At 41.3% G+C, this 25,251-nt stretch overlaps 1 protein-coding gene across 4 annotated transcripts in view; it reads right to left on the bottom strand.

Annotated features, from left to right (window-relative positions):
• Positions 1-25,251, bottom strand: part of LOC105462136 (peroxidasin) — a 120,589-nt gene that overhangs the window by 36,966 nt on the left and 58,372 nt on the right. The gene's annotated exons all lie outside the window — the stretch shown is intronic.

The raw sequence follows: 25,251 nt of genomic DNA, 5'->3' as shown, positions 1-25,251 counted from the left end.
CGTCATTGGATGCGCGGGCAAATGAAGCTTCGGGATCGAATGGAGGCAAGCATTAGTTGCGGTTTCCGAAGCGAAGTCGCGTTTAATTACTGTCGTAAAGCAACGGGAAATCGTTGCTTTTCCTTTTAGTGCCCCGTCGCTCGTGTTTCGATCACGTAGCGATATATACGGCCGATTGAGCCACGGAAATTTACCTCGTGTCCAGGGATTTTCGCATTCGACGCGAAACACCTATTTTCGATCGTAAATAAAAGGAAGAGTGAATAACAGCAGTGATAATTTTGGCGTTATTACATAGGAATTGTCTTCCTCTTGTAGCACATGTCTTCTCATAACACGTCTTTTACTCGATAATTTTCATTCAAGTTATAGCTAACATGTAATATAGATAATAAGTGTACGATTAATTGTACCAAGTATGGTGTTACAGAGATAAGAGCTTCAGCAAACAAACGCGGCGGCGTGGCCTATCTATAATCAACTATACGACGGAACCGAACCAACAAATGGCTCGCCTCGACGCAAACAAGGAAAAATAAGGTGAAAGAAATTCGAAATTGAAGTTGAAAAAATGAGGAGAATAAAAGACGCGGCAGGAAGAACAATTTTTAGAAATTTATTAGATCATCAACAAATGTGTCAATTGGAATCACTAGATAAGCAATATATGTGGGACACAATAATAAGACACGGAATGTCTTCTTATTATACTTTTATACGAAAAGCAATCCCTCCTGAAGGGGAAGGGACAAAAAGGGAAGAGGAGATAAAGATACGAAAAATACGGGAAAGACAGGGAACAGGCAGAGCGACAATTGCCGAGCGAGAAAAACGAACGAATCAACTATAAATACGAGGCGAACAATTGGGGAAGCCTTTGACCTCGTGACGCCAGCTAATCAAAGCCTTGGCAGACTGATTCCGCATTGCACTCGACTCTGCCGCGCGTCCCGCGCTCACCCGATCCTCGTCCCTCCCTTCCTTCCGCCGCCGACCAAACAATGCCTGACAGCGGCAAACTTTCGAAACGTCCATTTAGGAAAAAACTCCATTTGCACCCAAATGAAGGCCACTAACTGACGACCCGCGCCCGCCGCGCCGTCTCCGCCGTCTCCTTTCTTCCCTATACAATTCAACGCTTCGCTCGCGACCCGCGATGTCGCTTGCCATTCTGTATCACTCGGACAACGCACGCGCGAGTTCGTTGTGAACGAGCGCCCAACGAGCCCGGGCCCGCCCGCGCGCGACCAATCGACGCATCTATGCGTTAACTATCCGCTATTGTGCCCCCTCGTCATTACTAACCGCTTTCCTATCCTCTTTTTGTCCACCATGAAACTCGGGACGCGCCCGTTGGGAAACAAAAAACAACCCGTTAGAGCGAACTAAAACAACCAAGGACAAAGCTCACCGAGATTTTTTCTCTCTCCCTTTTTTTCTGGATAACGGAAACAGGAGCCGTTTGGCCGGCTCGTTCCCGATTTATCCATTTTTGCTTCTTTATTTATCGAGTTACCGGTCTCGTGTGTCTCCCTTGCGGTCGGTATACTCCGGATACATCCTTTGAGGGTGACTTGTCCGCGCGCGTCCTTTGAGAGTTGCTTTCTTTCGTGTGACTCGCGGCGTCGCTATATGCTCTTTGCCCTTTCTCCACGTTGTTTTTCCACGCAAAAAGAAATGTCCGCTACTCTCTTTCGCTCTCTGCTTTTAACCCCTCCCCACGTACACGCTGCCGGCGGACGAGAAGGTCGCGGAGGAGAAGGAAATTTAACCGAATCAAAGGAATACACTACGAGGGATATTTAGATTATTTAAATTCAATGTAATCTTTAGCAGCCGTCGCGCAGTCCACCGCTCGGCAACGTTCCGTCGCAACGTTTCGTGTCGTTGCGAAATTGTAATAATTATTATATCACCGGCAGTATAGCAAATGCACTCTTGAACTTCCGGCAATATGTACCCCAGCGCGGAAAAATAGTTTTGTAGTTTAAATTATATATTTGTGACTGTGTATCAAACTCAGAAACGTTAATATAAATCACAGAACTTGAAAATAAAAGTTAATATACGTATTGTATGAACAAATAAAAAAAATATATCGTACATTTACTCGGAGCTACGGAGAACTCCGCTTTGGACCGATGTAATTACGATATTCGTTTCATATTTTAAACGTAGAACAGATTTGAATTTGCTCGTGAAATGCGTGTCGAAAAAAAAACGGGATTGTTTTTTTATCCGACTACGATTTTACTCTCCTCGAAATTTTTTGTAATCAATCCGACGATGTATTAGATATTCCTTAATTGAATTTAAAAAAAACACTCGGACGTTAGTGTAGAGGATTTAAGCAAACGAGCGAAAACAAATATGAATCAGCAACTTGCTTCAATTATTGCTGCAGCGAGGATCGTGATTTGACATTCGCGCTCGTTTGCTTAGTTTCGAATCCGGCTTAACGTAAATACTAAATATGCCATGTACTTCCTGCACATTAATTAGCTATTCAAAGTCCTTAATGAAGCCTAATACGTCTCTGTCTCAAAGCATCTTCTTACGGCTTAAGCCACCTTTTCATCAAAAGGTCATCGCGATAAGTGACTCGAGGAGTAATTAATTTGTATCGCAGTGATGATACGATGAAACAATGAGATTAACGCTACATTTCACGAGAAGGGTGCCCTCTGTATTTCGCGTCCCGGGGGCGAGCGCTGCCGTCCTCCCTTGTGCCGCCCGCAAACGACCGGCGTGGCAATTACAAGCAGGCACTTTGAGCACGAGACTCATCGTTGGTACGTGGTTTACGGCGAGCCGTACGACATGCTCGACAAAATTACCACGGGCGTGGAAACGAAGAATATATGTATGTATGTATGTACGTGTAGCGTAGCATGAGCGCGCGCAAAAGAAAATCGGAAAAACGGAAGGATATCTTCGCGCGAACGAAGCCAAGTAGCGTCGGAAAGTTTGACGCGAAACTCGAGATATATCAGGATTTCCTATTGGGAGACCGCAGCAAGCAACCAATCTCAAGTTTACGCGTCTAACTTTTACCTTCTCGCGAATATATCTTGCCCGCATACGTCGTTCTCGGGATGTACGTTATCAGGAATCACTGAAACGTTAATGCGATCTAAAACGCCGCGCGGAACGATCGGGTAAGCGGTATCCACCGTATTCAAAATATTACATAATTTAAGTTTCGCGTTCAGGTCGCGTTATACATTTTATTATAATTACAACATAAATAAAGAAACAATTTAATAAGCTTCGATAAAATAAATTAATAAGTTGTTAATAAAGACTCGGCGAATTAATTGGAATTAACTTTCTTAAAATTATTTCTTGGAAAATCTTCAAAGACCGCGTGACAACCAACGTTTTAATTAAGAAAGATTCCTCAAGTGTGATATCATCTTGGTAAATCGAGTCAGCCAGATGCATCTGAAGATACGTTTGACATCTTAATTATCTTAATGCAGTTTATTAAATTAATGCAATCAGTTTACGGCTCGACTTGCAGCGCGTGGCGAAACATTTCGGTTGCTGGCGAACAGATACTGCATACCACGATGGTGCACTGGGTTACAGTGAAAACGGCGGAAACAGTCTTTTTCCTATCAACCCCCTCGAGTGACACGTGCGCGACGTAGCGCGACCTCGAAACATGAATTTAGGAGCGTGACAGACGCGAGCGAGTCGGGCACAGGACCAGGACGCACACGTGCGTCCGGACGGAGACACACACGTGTCCCTCGGGGGAAACAACCCGGGCGCATATGCACGCTGAGGGCCCGAGGTCACGCGTGTATGCATATGCATCCCCTTTCCGTCCCCCTTTCCCGCTCTTCTCAACCTCTCTCGCTCCGCGCGAGCGACGAGATTGTGAGCAGTATGCATGGGAATCACGTTGTTGATGTACGAGTGGAGCGGCGCCGTATACGGCATATGCCGCCGCCGCCGCCGCCGCGGCCGTCGTAGCGCGCGGCGCGGCACGGCGCCGCGCCGTTTTCCCGACCTCAGCCCCAGCGCGCCTCGCCGCATCGCTGGCGCTCACCATCCGCAGCCGCGCGCGGTAGTCTTACGACCCACTATAATTTTCGCATAGGGGGGGAAACATTCCCGCCGCATTTTACAGCGGGTATAAACCACCCGGCACTGTTTCCCCGAACGTCGGGTCGGGATTCGAACCGCATCGCCCTCTAAAATAATCCTCTCTATCATTTTTGTATTTCCGTCTACCATTGTTTTCCACTTTTACGCACTGCGCGCTTATCTCTTCACCCCCCGCGCTATCTTTTCTCTCTATTTTCTCTCCATTCACTTTTACCCTTTGCCGATATATGTATATATGTAAAATACATAAATATATATGTAATACATATATATGTAAAAAATAGATTATATATATATACATATATATATACTCATCGGTTGCATCGCGTGCCATCGCGTGCTCGGTGTCCAATACCGAAGTTAGCTGCCTCTCGCCTTTGTGTTACGCCCCGCGATAATGGACAGACAAATTGCTCTGTTTAGCCGCGGGACACGAACGAACGTGACAGAGTTAATGTCCTTCGTGAACGTCAGAAAAGAGGCATATCTAATTAAGCGCGTTTGTTTGAACGTAGGACAAGTGCATCAGCATAATGTCTAGCGAGTGACCACTCAATCTACTCTCATACGGTATTTCCGTGCCTGATCACTCATAAAGTAACACTATTACATTTTCGTAAAGGTATAAATGCGTTATACCGACGCGTTTCAATTATTCTACACCGTATAATACAATACTGCACGTCTGAGAGATGATAAAAGAATTATTATATACACGGGTTAAACTAAGGGAAAGACGACCGTTCGTTAGCGACGCACATTTTCACAGTCCATATGAAATAGCGTATTCTAAATTACCCTCAGCGGCGAATTAACATACAACTATATTACGAAGATGGTGATACTGCGAATTGACTTCCACCAGGTGAGACGTACGTATATCCAGAGCGTCAAGAGAGCTTTTAATTAAAATATGGAGATCAGAGCGCAAAGCCGGCCATTGTGGCTTCGAGTGGGGCTGCAATAATAACAGATAATATATTGCTCGTGAAAAGCCGCTGTAACTGGCTCTTTGAAACAATGAATTCAAATCCGAGACTCGTTACTGTTGCCGGAACAATAACGTCTCAAATCCGCGACGTCCGCGCGACGATTGGCCAAAGTTGTATTTATCGTCAATATTATCCTACACTCTTTTCCGATAGCTAATGCGCTTATTACATTTGCGCGCGCGCGCACAGCCTTTTTTTATCCTTTTCGAACGTTTTTTTTTTTTTTTTTTTTTTCGTAAATATATGTCCGCACGCGCGACTCTCTCCCTCGTCCGACGACTCAACTCGCTCGATTCGTTTTACGCCGTCGTATAAATCGCGTACGCGCGATGTCCGCGCGTTTTAACAGCACCGTTAATCAAACAGGTAACTTAACCATACTTCGCCCGTTATACCCGCTATATCAAACGAGTCATCGTCCGATTTTTATTGGAATTTTACGCTCCTGTTATTACAGATGGCTGCATCACGTTGCGCGACGCTCTCGCACACCACCGCCGCTCGCCGCCGCGGCTCGGTGGTGGTAGGTACACGAAAGAAACCAGACCAAATAATTACGTTCGCGCGAGTGACGCCCAAGCCGTTCTTGCTCTCGTCGATTTTTCGCGGAAAACTCGCAATTTCTCGCGGCCCGATCCTCGTTCTATTCGAACCGATGCGTTTCACGCGCTGTTAAACGCACGCACGCACGGGATACACGCCCTCATTAGTCTACTCTGACTCGGTCCAGTTAACTGATTGGTTCGCCAGTCATCTCGATTTCACGCTCCGCGGAATCTGGTGTCTGGTGTGTCTCTTTGCGCCGTACATTATACGGATGCTGCGTATCGACAGTGCGTTTCGACGTGATCGCAAACACGCACGCTCTCCCGGAGCCTTTTGCTGTCGTCGACATTCAAAATCGTGCGGTACCGCAATTGGTGAGAATGCACGATCACACACGCAAACGGCGGATTGTTCAGGAGCGCCGTTTCTCGGATCAAGGCAGGCAAGCTTTACTTAAACGTAGTATTATTCAGTAAACCGCAGGGATTCAGCGGCTCAAGGATAATAACGCTTAACTGCGAGCGATGGAATCGATCCTTCGACCCTGATAGGCAAAAACCCCTCCTTTATTGATTTATTCCTCATCGGAGTCTTTAACTTATTCTTTTTATATCTGCAGTGCTCATCTCTTCCTCTATTCTTCCGCGTGTATATACGCCGGAGCTGCTTTCCCAAGTTTTTCTCTATTAATGTCAACTTCAGCTATTTAATCTCTTGAGAAAACAGCACACGTTGCCAGAGCCATAAATAATGTATCATGACAAATTCGATATCCACCGTTACAATATTGTTTTATTCTCCATTAAATTAAACTCTCCACGGATGTGTCGCTCCGAATGTGGAGAAATGCACTTTAAGCGCGTAGGCAAACGGAAACTAAGAACACAAAGAGGAAGGGAGGAAAAAAAGCACGAGAGCAAAGGGGGATAAAAGTGGGAGACAAGCCGCAGAAGAAGGGAGAAAGGTTGCGTTTTATGGGAGAACATATAAATTCCTATTCCGAGTCCCTGAGAGAAACCCGGCAAGAAAAGGAGATGACTTTATCGATCGTTTCGAAAGCTTACCGTTATCTAGATACGGCTGGCTGATGTTTTAGCCGAACGGAAAAAAAAGTCCCGGCGAATTTAACCGACCCAAAGATCGGAGGATGGTAGGCGCCCATCAAGCAAAGCCGCCACTTTCTTTATCCGATAAGAGGAAATTGAAGCTTAATCGGGAACATCTCTCGCGCGTACGTATCTATACAATAAACGTATTTTGCTTCGTCGCTCGTGATTATATTACATATATATACGTCATTAATGTATTATAACAAACTTCAATAAGAGAATGGCCAGTGCGGTCTGAAGCGGTTCGCGGTGCTTAATAATAATAATAATAATAATAATAATAATAATAATAATATTTTTGCGTGAACACGCAATCACAGTTATAACTGCGCGCCGCAAATTGTCGGTCTTGAAAACAGTTTAATTAATGTAACAGCATTTAAAAATCGATATCTGAAAGACGACATTTTACGGAGCTTTCTCGCGTAATCTATGACTCCAATAATTTCGATAAATTCGATAACCAGACGCGAAATATTTCATTGTCACGCGGCGAGCACAGGGGGTAGCGATACGGTTGCGCGAACAAAGGGCGCGGGGATCTCTTACGAAAGTGCACGCACCGCGCGTTCGCGCTCTAATATATGGAATCCCGATGCGAAAGTAACGCGTCCCATTCGAATCGATGATAACGCGGAGCTTAGCTCGGCTCAATCGCCAAATGATAACAATCCATTGTTTATCGTATCCATTGTATGCACCCAACAATGCGTCGCGCTTGACCTGTGCCGAACTGTTACTAAGCTGCGGCGATCTGTCACATACTTGGGTCAACACCTTAGCCGTTAAGTGATTTATCTACGCTATTGTGCGCGTCAAGAGTTGCGTAGGTAATTGCGCGAGTGTGAATTAGTACTAATTCAGGTCGTCGCGAATTAACATTATATTATTCAAACGGCGTAACATATGTCGGTTGCTACGCAACAATATGTATATATGATATATATATATGTATATATATATATATATATATATATATATATATACTTTTACAATTTACAGAGTGGAATAAAATAACGTAGTTGCGTTACGCCAGAGGAATATTGAATATAAACTATTTAATCACACATCTACCAATCATCGCAGCAGCGCCCCTCCATTTAATTAGACGCAAATTACACTGGAGATGACTAAGTGCTATTCACACGCACGGGGGTAATCGATTGCTGATAGCGTGACGAATAATCCACTGTATTGGAAGTACGCAGAAACCTCGGTAAATGAGAGCGTAAAATGCGATGTGCACGAAACCGAATATTATTGGGAAATAAGCCAAGCGCGTTCTCGCGGAATACTATTTACGCTTGCAAATAATACTTTGACTATAGTCATGGAAATTGTATTCGTGTATTTCCATCACAGAATTAGTATCGCGAAAAATGCAAGCGGCAAAATAAAATATTTAAAATTTCATTTTATTGTAAAGAATTTCAATAATTTCTTGCGGAAGGAGTGACGTTATCGATTCCAATGTCAATATCGCTATTCGCATCACAATATCGAGGTCTCTTTATTACAGAGACGCATTTTCCTATTGCCAGTAATATCAAAAATTGTATACGCTGATCCAAAGCGCAATTGAACATCGTGCGTTGATCGAGTTAAATTTTAAGATAGCGTTAAATCGACACGCTATTTATCTCACATCGAAAATATCGTCCATTCACGAAAACTGATCGGTCCACTTCGAATTAAATGAAATTGCAATTACTGCATTGGTTTAATCGCGCATCGTCTATCACCCTGACGGTATACGAGCAACTAACGAACCAGCGGCAGACATTTCCCGACTCTTGTTGATTAATACTGCGTACTGGCCTTTCACGTTTATCGATTAAGTGCATCTACTAATTTACTACGCAACAAAGATAAATTCGCAAATGAATAAAATGATTTATCATTTGCGTTTAAGTTTAACCGGTCGTATATATATCCGATGGATTAGCAAACCAAGAAAATCCTGATCAAATAAAACAATATATATGTAGTTTATTGACATTCGGAATCGATAAAATTTCAGCACAAAAATCCGCCGAGAAATTCTTGAATAAATAATCCGAGTCGAACTTAAAAATTTTCAAGTTGCTCGCGCAATTTGCGGGGATATCGAACGACTGGACGCGACGTGAGTACGGCGATAGAGGACGCCTCATTAAAACTTGATCCCGCGATTCCGAAAGGTTCCCGTGGAAATGGAACGCAACTTCATACGACGAAATCCCACGAAAGTATCCTTCCACGGTGCAGAGTTACGATAAGTGGAGGAGTCAACGTTGATGACACTTTGTCCCGTCTGCGGTCTCTCTACCCACGGGTTTCTTTCGTGGTACCCAGGTTCTATACTTTTCCCCAGAGTTCCTCGACGATATTGCTTAGAGTAAGCCATGCGCCGCCACCCTTACGCCTTGCCTCGGGGTATAAATTTAAAATTATGCAAGTAATGCATAGTTTCTGCCCTCCTACATACCAAGCGCCGCGGAAGAATGGTCGGAAAGGATGAGCCGCGCGATAATAGACTTTCAGTGATAAAACGCGGTCTTACATTGAAACGGCTTACGTCGGCTGGTGTGTCGTCGACGGACGGGGGGATAAGGAGAGGGAGGGGGAGCGAAACTATTACCGGCTAGTTGACGAGGCATATCTCAGCCGTTAGGACGAAAACGAAAGCATATAACGATAATTTTCGATAAAACGCTACGGAGGATAAAAACCGCTATGGAGGAAAAAAACGGCACTTTTAATGTCAAATTCGTTATAAAAAGAAGCGTATCTGTAACTTCTCGTATGAAAGAGTGAAAAGATGCTTTTAATCAAATTTGCTGAAAGTTTGCTCTTTCCCTACATGATAACATTTTATACGACATTATTACGTCCTCTCTCTCTCTCTCTCTTTTCTCTGCAAAAATTCTTTATAATCAAATAAGATAATATTATGTTACATTGTTTAAAAATAAAGCGTGTAAAAAAAACAATCATCTATACGCAAAGAAAATATTTTTGCAAAAAATCTGCGATAATATGTCAATGGAACAAATAGAAAAAAATACATCCGAATATGCATGTCGATGAATCGTAAAGTATTGGAAATGACAAATTCCACTTCTTTTTATTCCCCCTCTTCAACAGACAGCTAACACGCAAGTTTCATGAGAGGGAGAAAGGAATTCAATCCTTGGCTGCGCTGAAACAAGCCTCTTAAAGCCATACTATTTGCCGATAGCAGACCAAAAGACGACACTTAAGTATAACTCGTGGGGGGTCATCTTCCGCCGCTTGTAACCCTCCGCTTGACTCGACAACGCGCAACTCGCGAGGGAGGCAAGGGTAAATATTAGCAAAGAGGAGGGCGGGCTTGCTTGCGGGGGAGGCGATTTAATAGCGAGGCCTGCAATTTGAATCGCAAATTCCGGCACGCTTACACGGGACGTTGCGCGGCTAGAAAATAATTAAGGATTTATGGTTTTCGTATAAATTTGCCTAATTCGCATGCTCGACGATGCGGCGCGGCAGCTCTCCGTCGTTCTTCTTCATCGCGACGAAACTCGCACTCGCGTACAGTATGCGTTTTACTGTCGGTGTATCGTGCACGAGATTATCCCAACGTCGCTGTAAACGTTTATCGCGAATATGCGCCGTTTCATATACAGATTCCAGACACTTCGTAAAAAAGTCGCCGGATTAGCGAAACGCCACGTTTCGCGTGATAACACGCATGACGGAGCTTCATACAACAATAATTTTCGATTTCAGATATAATCGACTGAAAAACTTTTATATCCGAGGAATTAATAAAAAAATGTTTAAATTTTTTTTAAAAATTCTTCTCAAACATGATATACATATATATATATTTCCCCAAAAAAATAAATTCGCTATTTTATTGCAAATAAATGATTTAAAATTTTTCAGATAAATTCGATATTATTATAGTTCTTTTATCAGAAGAAAAAGAAAAAGAAGGGAACGGAGATACACAATTAAAATTGAAATATTCTGAAAAGTTGCTTAAAGTTCCCCTTTATCAACAAAAGTACATCCATTGTAAGTGATAGCCTTGCAAAATAGTTCGTCGTTCTTATACTTATCTAGTTACGCTGGCGATGAAGCGTCGATCGCGCCTGACAGAGCGAGTAAGTGACGCGATACTTTGTAACTTCCGACGTGCCGGAAGTCATCAAGGTAGCGTACGGAAATAAGACATTATCGATCAGTGTATAAAGCCGGTGGTCTTTATAGGCTGGCGTAATATATCATGATATAACAGGTAGAAGTAGTTGAAGAAGGCAAGGATGCATCGATCATTGTGACAGAGCGAATGTCAAACAGAAATAATCGCATCTACTTTAAAGTAGAATAAACAACGAGAGATACAGATAGATAGAAAATAATTCAAATATAGAGTAAAACATTAATTTCAAATATAGTGAGATGCAAATTTTTCGTCTCTAATTAATATGTAAAAACTAATAATTAAATACTAATATTTAAAAATTACTATAAAATGACTGGGCGTTTTAACGTCAATGATCGCATCTGAAAATTTATCCTGGAATTAAGCTCCGAATTGTGAAATGAAAGAAACTATTATAGTCCCATAATAAAGAATAAAGTAAAGAGGTTTCGCGATTTTTGAACAGTGACTTGTCACGTGGTGTCGCTACATCTCGAAAGATCTGGGTCGTACGAAGTCGAACCCACTATTATCCCGCGTATCTTCGTTTCTCTTTTTATGCATGCCACCTCGTTTCAAATCTTTTCTCGACGACAGTCTTATGTGTTACAACCTATGTTTCCGCACGCGTTACTTCCTTTTATAGCTGTACGCGCTGTCTAGCATGCGAGCTGTTTGCGATACACACGGGACTGGCACAATGTTAGTTTACAAGCCAAGAAGGTAATAGAAAACATCCCCGTCGTCGTACGTGTCGATATGACCCAACGGAATTGTAGATGAGGCGCATCCGCTTCTCCTTATGCATTTCATTTCTGTAAGCGCGGCTCGACACGGAGCGAGGAGAAGTGAAGACGACACATTGAAGATATTTTTAATACATTATTTTCTACGAGAATATTATTTCCTGCAGGAAAAATCTTCAAACGAGAAACGTGTCGCGCGATGGATTATCTCACAAGGATAAGCAGGAATCCGTGTTTAATACGTCCGTAGCAAAAACTGTTGGGAAAAGTAATTTATGCAGCTTATAAAATTATTTCGTATACATCCGCATCTTTTCGCATCTTAACGCAAGTCACGTAATTACGTGAAGAGCGTCGCGTAATTTAAGAAATATAAGGTAACTAAAGAATACAGCTGAGCAGTGGTATAAGTATGCAGAGAACGCTGCAGAGATAGCTGCTGCAGGATAGTGCGCTATAATATTCGTGTTTATCGTGTGCATTTTACAGCTCCTTAACAAATTCTCCCGTGCTCTTAGCTACCGGCATTTTTCCTGTTTCGTCTATCCATTAACGACGGTTCTAATTTTCGCAGTAAGGCGGATGAAATGCCGACGCGCAACCTCCACTCGACGTCCTCCTCCCGCGCGCGAGGCAGAACGGAACAGTACAAAATGACGGAGAAATGGAAAGCGCAGTGGCGGGAGACGTAGAAAAATAGAGGAGCCGCCGGATACGGGATCAACGGTAATTTTGAAGTCACGCACGATCGTTAATCTAAATTCCAGAGTTCTATTCCTGACGCTCAGGCGAACATACCGAACGTCGGAGCACGGCGAAAATGCATCTGCCTCGACCCGAAGTCGAGTACATCAGCGGAGGCGAACTGCTGATGCGAACTGCAAATTGAATTCGGTTTATCGCCCGAAACGCACGATTCCTCCTGCGTGATACTGCTGCATCACTCATGTTATCCGACCCCGCGAGCTATTTTGCTTCGCCATGATTTATTTCCCGATCATTACGTTTGATGAACTAATCTTTATCTTGGCGTCTCGCGCGTGAGGAAGATGGATAGATTTACCGCGAGCACAAATTATTAACACAATTAAATAGAGAAACCGCCCACAGCGGTCGATTTACTCTTTACAACTCTTTACTCTCTAACAAATTATATTAACTCTTAAATTTTACTTCGTAAAGTCTAGCCCACTCTCTAGATGGGATATGTATCGTGAAATTTATCGTGAACCAACTACCAACGCAAAACTACATATATGTATATCATAAATATTAATTAGAACTTCAAACAATTGGTATTTCGACAAATATTATATCGTATTATCGTTATGTCGGCACTAATTAAAGCTCATACTGAGGCTTTCCAACAAAATCACAATAAATCCTTTTATCAATAACGACGTATTAACGATATTAATTACAATCAATCTGTATTAAAAACGCGAAATTAGTGAAACAAGTCTCATTCAATAAATCGCTTTACTGACACATTATATATATATTTTTTTATACAAAGATTGGAAGCATTTGGAAAATTCTATTACACCGGTCATTCCTATAATTTTTATTACGTATTTCCGATAACTATTTTATAAAATTATAAAATGAATAAATTGTTACAGGACTGACAGCACAGTCTCTCTTTCTCTCTCGGATATTTAATACCGCGGAAAAAATTGGTATTCTCTCATTTTCAAGCGGAATTCTTTACAAGCTATTTATTAGGAATTCTGACTGTGCTTGGAAGAGAGTGAAAGGAATCAACACACTCAAGTTAATTAACTAATGAAGCATCTTATACATATAATACCTGTGGTAGAGGTTACAAAGCGTTAGAGATAAGTAATTTAATGCCGTATACGAGCGGGTGTATCGTAACTGCAATTTTACGAGTGACATTCACGCACGTTTGCCTCGAAAGTGCTTAAAGACGCCTTTCGCGACTGCAGAAGCAGAACGAATGGACCAAAAGAGATAAGGTGGAGTGCCAGTTGCACAAAGGAAACTGTCAATGCCCCATTCGCGAATGCGCGCGAATGCGCGCTGCAAACGTAACGATGCAAGAGAAACGATCATTTCCCAATAGGAGCATAAATTTCAGGGGGCACTTGCGTTCATAGCCGGGCTAGATTCAAGAACGGTGTACAGCTCTGCAATGAAGCATCCATCGTCTGAACTCCGCACGCGGACAGACAGAATTATCAACCCCCGAAGGGTCGTAATTCCCGTAGCTGCCTCGTAGGATGTATCGCCCGGCCAGAGATATATACGGTTGATATACACTATATACAATATACGGTCAGCACACATACGCTCTGCCCCCGTCCGCCCCCATCGCAATCGCCCCGTCGCTTCTTTTAATTGATCGAGATCCCAATAATCAGACTGACAGGTGACTGAACCTAAGCCGTTTGCATCTGATTTGCGTAATTTTCGCCGACACAACGTACGAAGTATATATTCGGGGATAAACCAAGCGCGATACAAGATATAGTTTTCGCGAGCGCGAGGCAAAGAGACGTCTTGATAAACTCTATCACCTCTCGAGACGACGTATCTGTTTTTCGTCCCCGTCGCATGGGACGTGGGCGCGGGCGCGGGAGAAAAATGCTCCGGGATAAAATAAAAGTCGTACTCGGTAAAGGAGGGTAGCAGAAGCGTGACAGCGCTCACGAGGGATGCTCGATTTAACCTTGCTACAGTAAGGAAGAGGAATCGATGGCTCGCACACATCCAGAGGATAAATCCTCGATAACCGAGAGGACAACCTCCGTTTGAGCCAATAAGAGAGAAACGAAAATACGCTCTCTCGCCCTTAGCGATTTAACTCTTATTTCCATTGTAGCGCACGTGATTGTGATCACGTTTCAGCATTCGGAGAACGACAGGCGTTTATCTCAACAGGACATAACGTTTATCACCTACTGGAAGATAATCGGTGTCGTGTTGAACGAAGTCGAAGTCGTTAACTTTATACGATTATTTGTATCCGTCGATAATCTCGTCATTAATATAGACTACAAAAAACATCGTTGTCGTTCAATATCCAATTGTAACAGTAAAAAAAAAGAACCGTTTCGATTTAAAAGTCGCGTACTTTATCGACTGGTAGGTGTATGCATTTACGCTTACAAATCGTCGCGACAAACGAAAGCGTACAAGAATTGCGGGAAAACCGTAAAGAGAAATAGAAAGATCAAGTTGCAATAATATAGACTGTTTCGTCTCAGAGGGAATAAATCCCCCGAAAAAGATTTTCTATTCTCTACCCGGGCACGCGTATTTTTCGTACGAATCACTTCGAAGTATATATATATATATATATATATATATATATATATATATATATATATGTTAACGGATAAAACTAAGCGCGGAACAAACACCTTACAAGTGCAGAGCAATTTTGTTGGAGTAAACCCCTGGTTTGAGTCACGTTTCGGGTCAGGTCACTCTTCTATGAGGTAATCTAACATGTAGGTAATGTAACATTTTCCAAAGTGCTCAGAGCAACTCGAGCTGCTTACCAAAATCCTTCTTAGTAAATATGGTACGACCGAGCTATTGTAATTTAGCGTTACATCTTACCTAGATTCAATCTTATGGAAATTCAATTTGATATTTCATCCCTAGGAGATATTTTATATTATAATGTGTAAATTACTGAAAACACAAGGAATGACAAATTGCCTGGAGAACAAGGCGCTGAGGAAAACAATTGACTCCAAAATTTTTATCAAATCAACTATCGGTCTAAAAAAAAGTCTCGTCTCTCGCGGTAGAGTTAAGATTACGACGTTCCTCTGGAACGATCTCATCCATTTGTCTAGCAGTCTAGCGTGTGCGACGAACGAGGAGCGAACGCGGATGCGGGGAGAGATGCTGGCTGCAGCGTGCGAGGACGAAAGCCGAAATGGCGAGGCTGCGAGGAGGAGAGGCAGAAGGCGAAATGGTGGCATTCCATCTTGCACCGCGAAGACAATATTGCTCAAAGACGCTTTAAAAGTTCGGTAATAGAAGGCACTATCCTCGCGAATGACACTGCCGCGCGCGCGGTCCGCACGGCATTCGGCTCCGCTTTTCCCTCTATCTCCTGCACCTTCCCTACTTCCCGTCTGTTTCTCGAGCATCCGCGCTCCACTTCCGTCCCAAGGCGCACACTGCCGCGATCCACACGCAATTCGCCTCGTCGGCGCTCTAAAGACGCCAAATCGGAACTCTACCGCCCCGAGACATGAATCTTAAAAATTGGCCGTACGCGCGTCGACTTTCGCAATCGGCTTCCGCGTCACGTACAGTACAGATCTCTTTTTTATTCGCGTTCGTTCCTTCGGATTTAATCAAACTATCCGACAAATTTTTTTAATTTTTATTTTTTTTCGTTCGTTCATAAGTATTGAAGTAGAATTATAAATGCAGATTACATATTTACGAAATCCTTAACGTGAGCGATCAAAATGTTCATTATACGTCAAAATTAATAGTGTATCAAGAAATATGAAAGAGCTCGTACGCGATTGCGTGCATCAGATGCATAAATTTACATGAATAATACAAATATAATATATATGTACAGTGTATTAAGCCGTCAATACAATGAATATAAATAATAGCATCAAGCTCGTAATATCGCTTGATTGAACACACACACCAGTTAATAACATAATTAAATCGGTATCGCGTAATATTATTACATTAAATATGCTTGGAAATTTTAATAAAAAATTGGCGGGAATAAATTATTGGTCAAGAAAATAATGCATCATCGGATTTTAATACCGATAATATTGGTATGCGCGGCGTTGCGTATTAACAAAATCCGCTTCGCCAGTTTTAGTTATCAGGTTTCGTTCAATGTATTTTGCGCGCGCGCGGAGACGGTTGCATAATATGGCGCGGCCTGAAGCACGGTAATGCCATTACTAACCATCCAGCAAAGCTTCAAGAACCACTAGGCCCGCGGCGGGCATTAATTTTTCTCACCGCGCCCAAACCTACTCCGACGTTATTTACCGGAGCGAAACCGAGAAAAACGAGGTAGTAGTTGCGAGAATAGGGAGAAAGAGAGAAAGATCAAGAGGGAGAGGAAGGCAGAGAGAGAGAGAGCCCAGTTGTGCTGCATCGGTCGGGAACAACGCCGCCGGCCAGCCGCGAGACGAGCGACGTGAAACGCGTTGCTGGAAAGGGCCTTCTGCCATTTCGTAAATCAGCCTGGCGAGCTAAAAGCTTTGCCCGAAGTCGGTGCACCATGAAAAGATCTAATGCGCGTCACCGTGCGGCGGTGCGCCAGGCTCTCGCGGTATCGTCAGAAAAACATCACGGAAATTCGTGTCGGTTACTTACTTTTTTATTATTTTTTGCACTGTTACCACAAATACTACGTATTACTGCGTGCGAAACGTGTACCGTCGAAAATCGACGGTACGCATAATGAAACTCAATTCAATGCCGATCCAATTGCGATCTTGCATATGCCGCCGTGAAATTCCCTCATACACTATTCGCAATCTAATCACGCGTCCGCACGTATTTTCCGTGAAAATATTAATTATCTGTTACTTTCGACACGAAGCTCATAATAAAGAAAGTTGCCTTTACTATCCCGTTAAAGCCAACCGGGTGTGGCTAATAGAACTTAAATGGAATTAAAACTCATATTAAACGTTAAAAGTTTATTAATTTTTAATTTAACCGTATTAACGTCCTTTTTGCTTCCAACTTCAAATTTTATTCCGTTAAAACGTAACAAACTTTGAAAAGTCTACTAATTATTGCACGGGTGATCACTTAAATTTACACGTGTTGTACAGTATCTCCTAGCTACTCAATTTAAATTAATAGCTTTCATTTTCAGTTACGCACAGATATAAGTAGTTATCAATTATACAAATGCCGTACAATATTTTAATTATACATTCTGGAGATTAATTGTGAAAAAAAGTGTCAAAACATAGAAATATTAGGGAAAATGCAAGTCGTATACTTTGTTTATCTTTTACAAATTTTCGTGATTTTACTCAAAGGAAAAATGAGTTGCTACTCGTAGATAGGAAACAATAAACGTTCACTTTATCGCTGCCTGTTACGGGAGACAATATCGCGAAATTGCTCGCGCTACTATCGAAGTCAATTCTAGATTCCAATAACAAATAAATAAATTACGCGAAATACATACCCGCTTTGACAAATGACTGACTTTATGTGCAGTTAATTGATCGAATTGGAACGCGGTGACTGTTACGCGTAACCGTTACTGTTCTTGTAGACGGGAAACAGTAACGTTTTCGTCTCACATTATACGTGCCCATCGCATTGGCGAGAAATAATATCGCCGCGGCACGCGAATTTCACCGCGCGAATGATAACGCTCTAGCCTTGATGCGCAGTAACGTGGTGATCTTTTGTTTACACACGTCACACGGCGCGTTGTTCGTAGAAAACAGCACGATACCTGTTTTTCACGAATTTCAAACTCGATATCGCCTGTTACGGGGCGGTATTATTTCTCGCCAATGCGACATGATCGCGACAAGTGAATGTTACTGTTTCCTGTCTACAAACAGCAATTATTATTCCGCTTGATTCAACTAAATATCGGGTCGACAATCATTCATTAAAGCAGCTGCTGTTTCGTTGCAAAAATCTTTTTTTTTTTTTTTGCCAATGTTTACGCGCTGCGATTTAAACGTATTTTTTTTTATCATTTTCCATTTGAGAGAGCCGAGTAATGTACAAATTGTCGGATCGAAATCGCTTCAGTAACATAAAACCGCGATACATTGCGAATACGCGTGTATTGATAATTAGGTACTTTAAAACACATCGAAGAGAATTCTTGGAAATCTCTTAGATAAAGTATTAAATATTTTTTGGTTCAGTAACGCGCGTGTCAAGCTTACGGCCTTGGTCGACACAGTTCTTCGTGACCCTCGAAAAAAATACAATTATTCTTTACGATTAACGATTACAGGCAGTTAACGTCCGTGACGAGCGAATCGTATCGAGGTGTTTATCGAGGTAGACATCTCGCGTGGTTTATGATTTAGCGCGGTAATTGTAGTTTCTCCACGTGTTGTTTTTCCACCATCGAAATGATAAAGCGCGTACGTTGCGTAGAATTAAAATCGGGAATGTTTAAAACGTTCGCACGCAGTCTGCAATTAACGCGCGCGATAATTAACCGTCTTTTCGCGAGATTGATTGTGAGATGATTGTTCGAATGCAACGGGGATGACCTGAGAGGAGAGCAATCGGGCGGAGCGACCATGGGGTGAGTAATCCGTTAATTATCATTTTGCTTGTTGCCTGCGGAATTAATTGTTTATCATTATTATTTCATGTACGCGATTATATTTTGAAATAATAATTATTTTCGGTATACTGCTAATTCGGATATATTTGCATTTTACAGTTGAACGTAATTTGCACAACGTGCACGGAGAGAGATAAATTATCTTTTTGTTTCAATCTGGAGTAGAATAGTTGATTTATGAGAAAACTAAATCAGAATAAGATTTATAAGATGTAGATTCTATGTAAATGTCGAGTTTTTAATAGTCTAAAAATATTGCGAATAGAGATAACAATTCGTAGTCTTCATTCATCTTGAGGTTAACAAGCTAAATAGATTAGCGTAAATAATTAACTCTGAATTTTCACGGAGAAAAGAAATTATCTCCACAAATATATCTCCTTGTGATATAAATATTTTATTTTCTTTTTGGATAATCAGATTGTACTGGTAAGTTTTTCACACAACGTGCAATCGAGAATATCATAAAGATATTTTAATAAATTAATAACTAAAAAAATTAGCATTATTAGCTTCAGCAATTTTTTGAAGTGTTAAAAATATTACGGCTGATTAAAGTTTCAATTTCACATTAATAAGAAAAACTGAATAAAAAAAAAAAAGAAAAAATGAAACTGTAACAAATGGAATATAAAGAGAAGAATATAAAATACAATTTAGAATATAAAATACAATTTTAGAACATAAAATTTTTATTTAATCTTCATTATGTGGTGTTAATATTTCATGATGAAGAGATTTGACCAACACATTTATATATTTTTTATTTGTACCCATGTGAAACAAATAAATATTTATAAAATATGATGTAGAAATTGTTGAAGGAAAAATTGTTAATATTTAGATGTATAATTTTATTTTCCTTTCTTTTCCTTTCCTGAATATTTTTAAAAATAAAATTTGAAGTCCGCACTTAGTCTCGCTAAATCCTTTCAGAGTTCAATATTGTATATAAATTGATGCAAGAGAGAAATAAATATTCAGATTTTTTCAATATGCATATATGCGTTATAAGCATATAATAATAAATGTGTTACAAGCAGATAAAAATGTAAGAAATATTCTATAATCGCATATATGTTATATTTCTTTTAATTTACTTTTAAAAAATTACAATAATATACTTACATATTTACACATAAATTTATAATGCACCAATTGATTCTAATCTTTCATATCTTTCGCTATCAATAATTATATCTATAATGTCACCTTATATCACTCAAAACAAAATGATGTGAGAATCAATAAATATCTCGTCGCAGAGAACGGAATATTTTATAAATTATCTCAGAATTAATCAGTTATATGAAAAAGCTCAATACTAAAATATAATCCCTAATGTACCGTATTAAAATAATTCTGACAGAGTGTCACCGATATAATAACTACAGATATTATTTATATTTATATTTGTATTTATATTTATATTTATATTATGTGAATTATAAAAATCTATATCAAGTGTAACATTAACAGCTGACGTGATCAATTATACTTCAAAAATTCGCGATCTTGACATTTTTATTTTCATTCTTCAAAAGACTTTATTGTAAAATATTTTACGGTAGATCATGGAATTTTTTATATAGACGAGCACAAAAATTAGTTGCAAGCAGAATCAAATCTGAGTTCATTGTTATCTCATCAATTATTCATCTTCCCTGTAGCAATTTATCTTGCGCTTACCTGATAACTTATATTCGTGTTCTCATTATTGAGAAACATAATCCTTCTCGTAATAAATAGCTGGCATATCTACTTCGCAAAGTATGCCAGCGATCACGGTCGATTATTCTCCCCGACTATTGTTCTTCGTAGTTTCTCTGCATATTGTTTTCGTTTATACCTTGGAGAGTATTAACAATGCACTCGGTGTAGTTGCATCTCCCACGAGAATCGATCGTAGTTTCATACCGTAAGCGAGTACCGTACATTCGCACAGATGCATACTGATTGTTTCTGCTATGTTTAAATGAAATATCCCGAGTATATAATCTGAAAACACAGCTCCCGTAATCCGCGTATATCGATGAATTTTATTACAAGTGGATATATATTTTTTCAATTGCCCGGTACTTTGTTACATTGTGGAGCTGAATTAAAAATCAAGCTTAAAACAAAAATGCAAAACAATTCTCTGTACGAGGGGACTCACTTTTGCAAATCTATTTTCTATCCCTTTACGAAAGAATACCTCTCATGCATACGTACGTGTGATTCAATGCGAGAAAAAAGAATGAAGTTTGTGTATGTACGTGCGAGCTTTGACGCGAAAAAAAAAGAGAGAATATGAACAAAAAGATAGGTAATCACGGTACGGTTCAACCATTACACGGACACATTTCTACGCTACGCGCTCGTATCAATCCGCGAACGAACGAGTTAGGAATGCGCGATATATCCCGCCCGTTTACACGTGTATGCATCATATTCGCTCTCTGTACATATGCGTACCCGCTCATGCATTTATTTATGGAAGATTCCGGAGAGTCGACGGGCCAGATGCGCTGCGCCACGACAAAATCGCGCTAGTTCCGAACGGCACAGCTATCGCCACGAGAGAAGACTCAATTTACATACGCAACTTTTGCAGTTTAACGGCAAATACGCGCAGCCATATATATCATACGCGTGGCGAACTCTCAGTCAGCGGAGAGAGACGGTTGCGGTTGCTGTTTGCATTTTCGTGAAAGTACTTCCGCCTCCATGTAGCCCCAACTGCTCTAACCCCTGCACTTATTACATTACGAATTCTCAATTTTCGTCAAATGAGATAAAATAGTAAGATACGTCGCAACACAAATATACAGAATGTTTTTAAATTGGCGGTATAGCCGAACAGGATTTCTGTAAAAGTCAAATAAAAATATAAAACAAATTTTTTTCACACGAGGCTTCACAAGAAAAGTAATTTTAGGAATCAGAAAATTAGCAATATCTTTGTGCTATTTTTTGGCTTAAATAAACTTTAACAATATATTATATGTCATCAAATAGCTATTAAGATATAATATTTTATCTATAGTAAAATATTGAAGCTCATATAATCCACGATCAATTGAAGAAATTATATATATAATTAAATAATTATATATATAATGAATTTATTGTTTTACTAGAATATTGTTAATATTTTTACGTAAATATATTTCGATGATATAAGATGTTGAAGTAAATTCGATGACACGCAATGTCGTTTAAAAAAAATTTAAGCTTAAAAAACGTACGTATTAACGATGTTATTAATTTTCTAACTTCCAAAGCGATTTTCCCGAGAGCCGCGAGTTCAGGGACATTTTGTACATGCGTATGCGTCGCAGCAAGTTCAGGAATATAATTATATTAATGTAATTTTAACAGAGTAGAGAGAACGCGAGAGCGATAACTTGATCATATACTGCGCTTATTACGCGAATACCTTACTTTCATCGATTGCTGGCGATTGTAGAGCGCCTGCTAATGACTAGCAATCAACGAAGAAAATTAATTAATATTATACGTAATAATAAAAGAGAGATAAGTCTGTATGTATGCGAGAGTGGCCTTTAAATAAATCGGGAGTAATGCGTTTACTGGTCAGGGGAAAATCCGCTTTCGTTAATCTTGTTATTGTTAATTAATGGATACCGATAGAAGTGACTGATTGATAATTCGCATTGCTGGTACAAGCACTTGTAACGCTCGTGCTTATAATCGGCGCGGCGTTAATGGATGGTTGTTATTTGGCGCGCGCGATCAAGCGTCTCCACGTGCGACAACGTTAACGAGATATTAAATGATAGCGGTCGCACGCAAAGCTGTCGCCAAATGCACGAGTGTGGCGGTTAATACCGACGTATTTCAACCGTTATAGTTAACGATCGATTTGTCTGTAGCTGGCACATGGCAGCCCGACACCGTATCCCCCTTTCGAGCCCTTTAAATCTTATCTTTTATTCGACAAAACGTTCGCATTTAAACTTATCACGAAAAACATTTATTTCCTTCGTTTTAAATCTAACGGGACGATTATCGGATTAGCAAAATCTTACATCTTAACACAATGGAAGGTATGAGTAAGCTCGATAGCGGGATACAGTGGTACGTATAAGGTGGTGGGAGAGGCAACTGGAGACGAAACTCATTTCAGTATATCCACGAGTCGGCGCGAATTAGGATGTATTTTAACGTTGGCCCCTGAGAAATTAGGATCCTCGCTACCGCCATAGGAATCCCTCCGAGGCAGCCAGTTCGATGTTAAACGCTTGGGCGCGATAATTATACGCTTCTGGGACACTGCGTGTCCCGTGAATGCGATTAACTCCCGGTATTTCGACGTCGGACTTAATCTAGGCGTTATCATCTAGATTACGCGGCTCGAGAACTAGCCGTGCATCCCAAATCTCAATCTTCCGTGATTTGCCAGCTCGATTCCGCGCGTTCGAATATTGGATAATGCGCGCACGAAATGGTTGAGCGAGCAAATTTGCAGTAAAGAGTGGATTAAAGATTATATATCGCTGTTCTCCCCTTCAAAAGATAATAAACTGCGCGCGAAAGCGTGATGCAATTCCACTTTTTTTTGTCCGCTGACTACGTTCGCTTCATCTCAATTCTATATTGCAATTTTAATACATATAAGTATATCATTTACGAAGTTACTATACGGAGCCACGAAGGTGGGAAATTTTAACGCGCAGAAATCTAGCGTGAAATGCTCGTCAACCGAAGGCACTGATAAAATTGCACCGACACAAAAACTCGTCGAACTCGTCAGCGCCGCCGTCGCCCTTTCCAATGTTCTCGCATTCCTCTTTATTTGGAACGCCGAGAGATGCACCCTATAACCATCTCCCGCGAGAATTACGGTGCAGTCGAACGAAATTCCGAACGGAAAATCGCAAGCTCGCGTGCTTAGCTATACAACGTCTGCCGTTTTAATGGACGCCCGCGTTAATAATGCCGCTGATGTAAGCACTTTCCGAGTTACCGCCTCTACGACTCTCGGTATAAGAATCCCTAACATCGGATACGATAAGAGGCAGAGAACGATAACAGCCATTAGGTAAGATAAAGCGTCCGCGTCGCGGGTAGGCACTAAGGCATCCGAAAATTACCGGTATAACAAGCGGCAATTGCCAAGCGCCGTTAGAACCGCCGTTTATCGACTTGAATTTCCTTTTCGCGGAAAAACCGTGCTTCCAGTTACTTAAAGTTCGATCTTGTCGCGCGGCCGAGAGACCGGGGATGAAAATTTACCATGCCGGTAACGGCGCGGAGCGGCTCGTTTATACAGCATTACGTGGCATAATCTAACGCGATGCTATTACGAAGTGGTAAGAAAAACCATTGTCGCGCCCGATGCGAAGGAGGAACTCATTGTTTCACCGGGATAATGTCCCGTCTTCCTCTTTCTCTCTCTCTCTCTCTCTCTCTCTCTCTCTCTCTCTCTCTCTTTCTCTCTATCTTCTCTCTAAACGCCGAGAGATCCACGCCAGGAATTCGTCGATGTAATTTCGCACGAACGATAGAGCGACACGTTGGAATTTGCACAAGCGTTCTTTTGTCGTCGGCAATATTACTATGACGGATTCTTGGCTGTGAACGCGGCCAAGCTATTTCAGCAGCGAATAAGAACGGATAAGAGATCGCATGATTATTACGCGATCGATCATATTTGCCATTCAGACTTCGCACGCGAATGGGATATATAACATCGGAATCGATATTGGTAATAACCCTTTAATACCTTCCAACACGATTGGCTACAATCGCTCGTTTGGGAAAACGGTGTGTGCAACGTATATAGTTTTAACGTTTCAACAGTTTCGATCACTATTCTTGATTATAAGAAGCACGATGAAGTCAACACTCGCTAACGGAAATTCAGTGTGCAATCCGGTTCTCCGTTCTAGTGAGAATTACGGCTTTTGGATACACGATAATGAGAACGGGGAGAGGGATCGAGCGAGAAAAGAAGAATCGACTGTTGAGCGAGTAAACTTTTCTTTATAAATAAGCGTGACGCGGGTAGGTACAGAGACTGTGTAATAAGACTTCGCTAGAGCGCCCGGTATTGGCAAGTCCTGATTTATTCCGGCCAACTGAGACGGGAAGCGCCGCCGCCGCCGCCGCCGCCGCCGCCGCTGACGCCGGTACGTGTACGGGTAAAGGAAAACGCGCGCGGGTGGCGACCCGTATAGTTCGAGTACACGTTTCCTTTCTTCCCCCCGTCGCGAAAAGCGACGGGATTGCATAAGCTGCCGTTAGAATCCCT

The sequence above is a fragment of the Wasmannia auropunctata genome, unplaced genomic scaffold (genome assembly GCF_000956235.1).
Source record: "Wasmannia auropunctata unplaced genomic scaffold, wasmannia.A_1.0 LD336116.1, whole genome shotgun sequence".
Lineage (NCBI taxonomy): Eukaryota > Metazoa > Arthropoda > Insecta > Hymenoptera > Formicidae > Wasmannia > Wasmannia auropunctata.
This window is presented reverse-complemented; position numbering and strand designations above follow the sequence as displayed.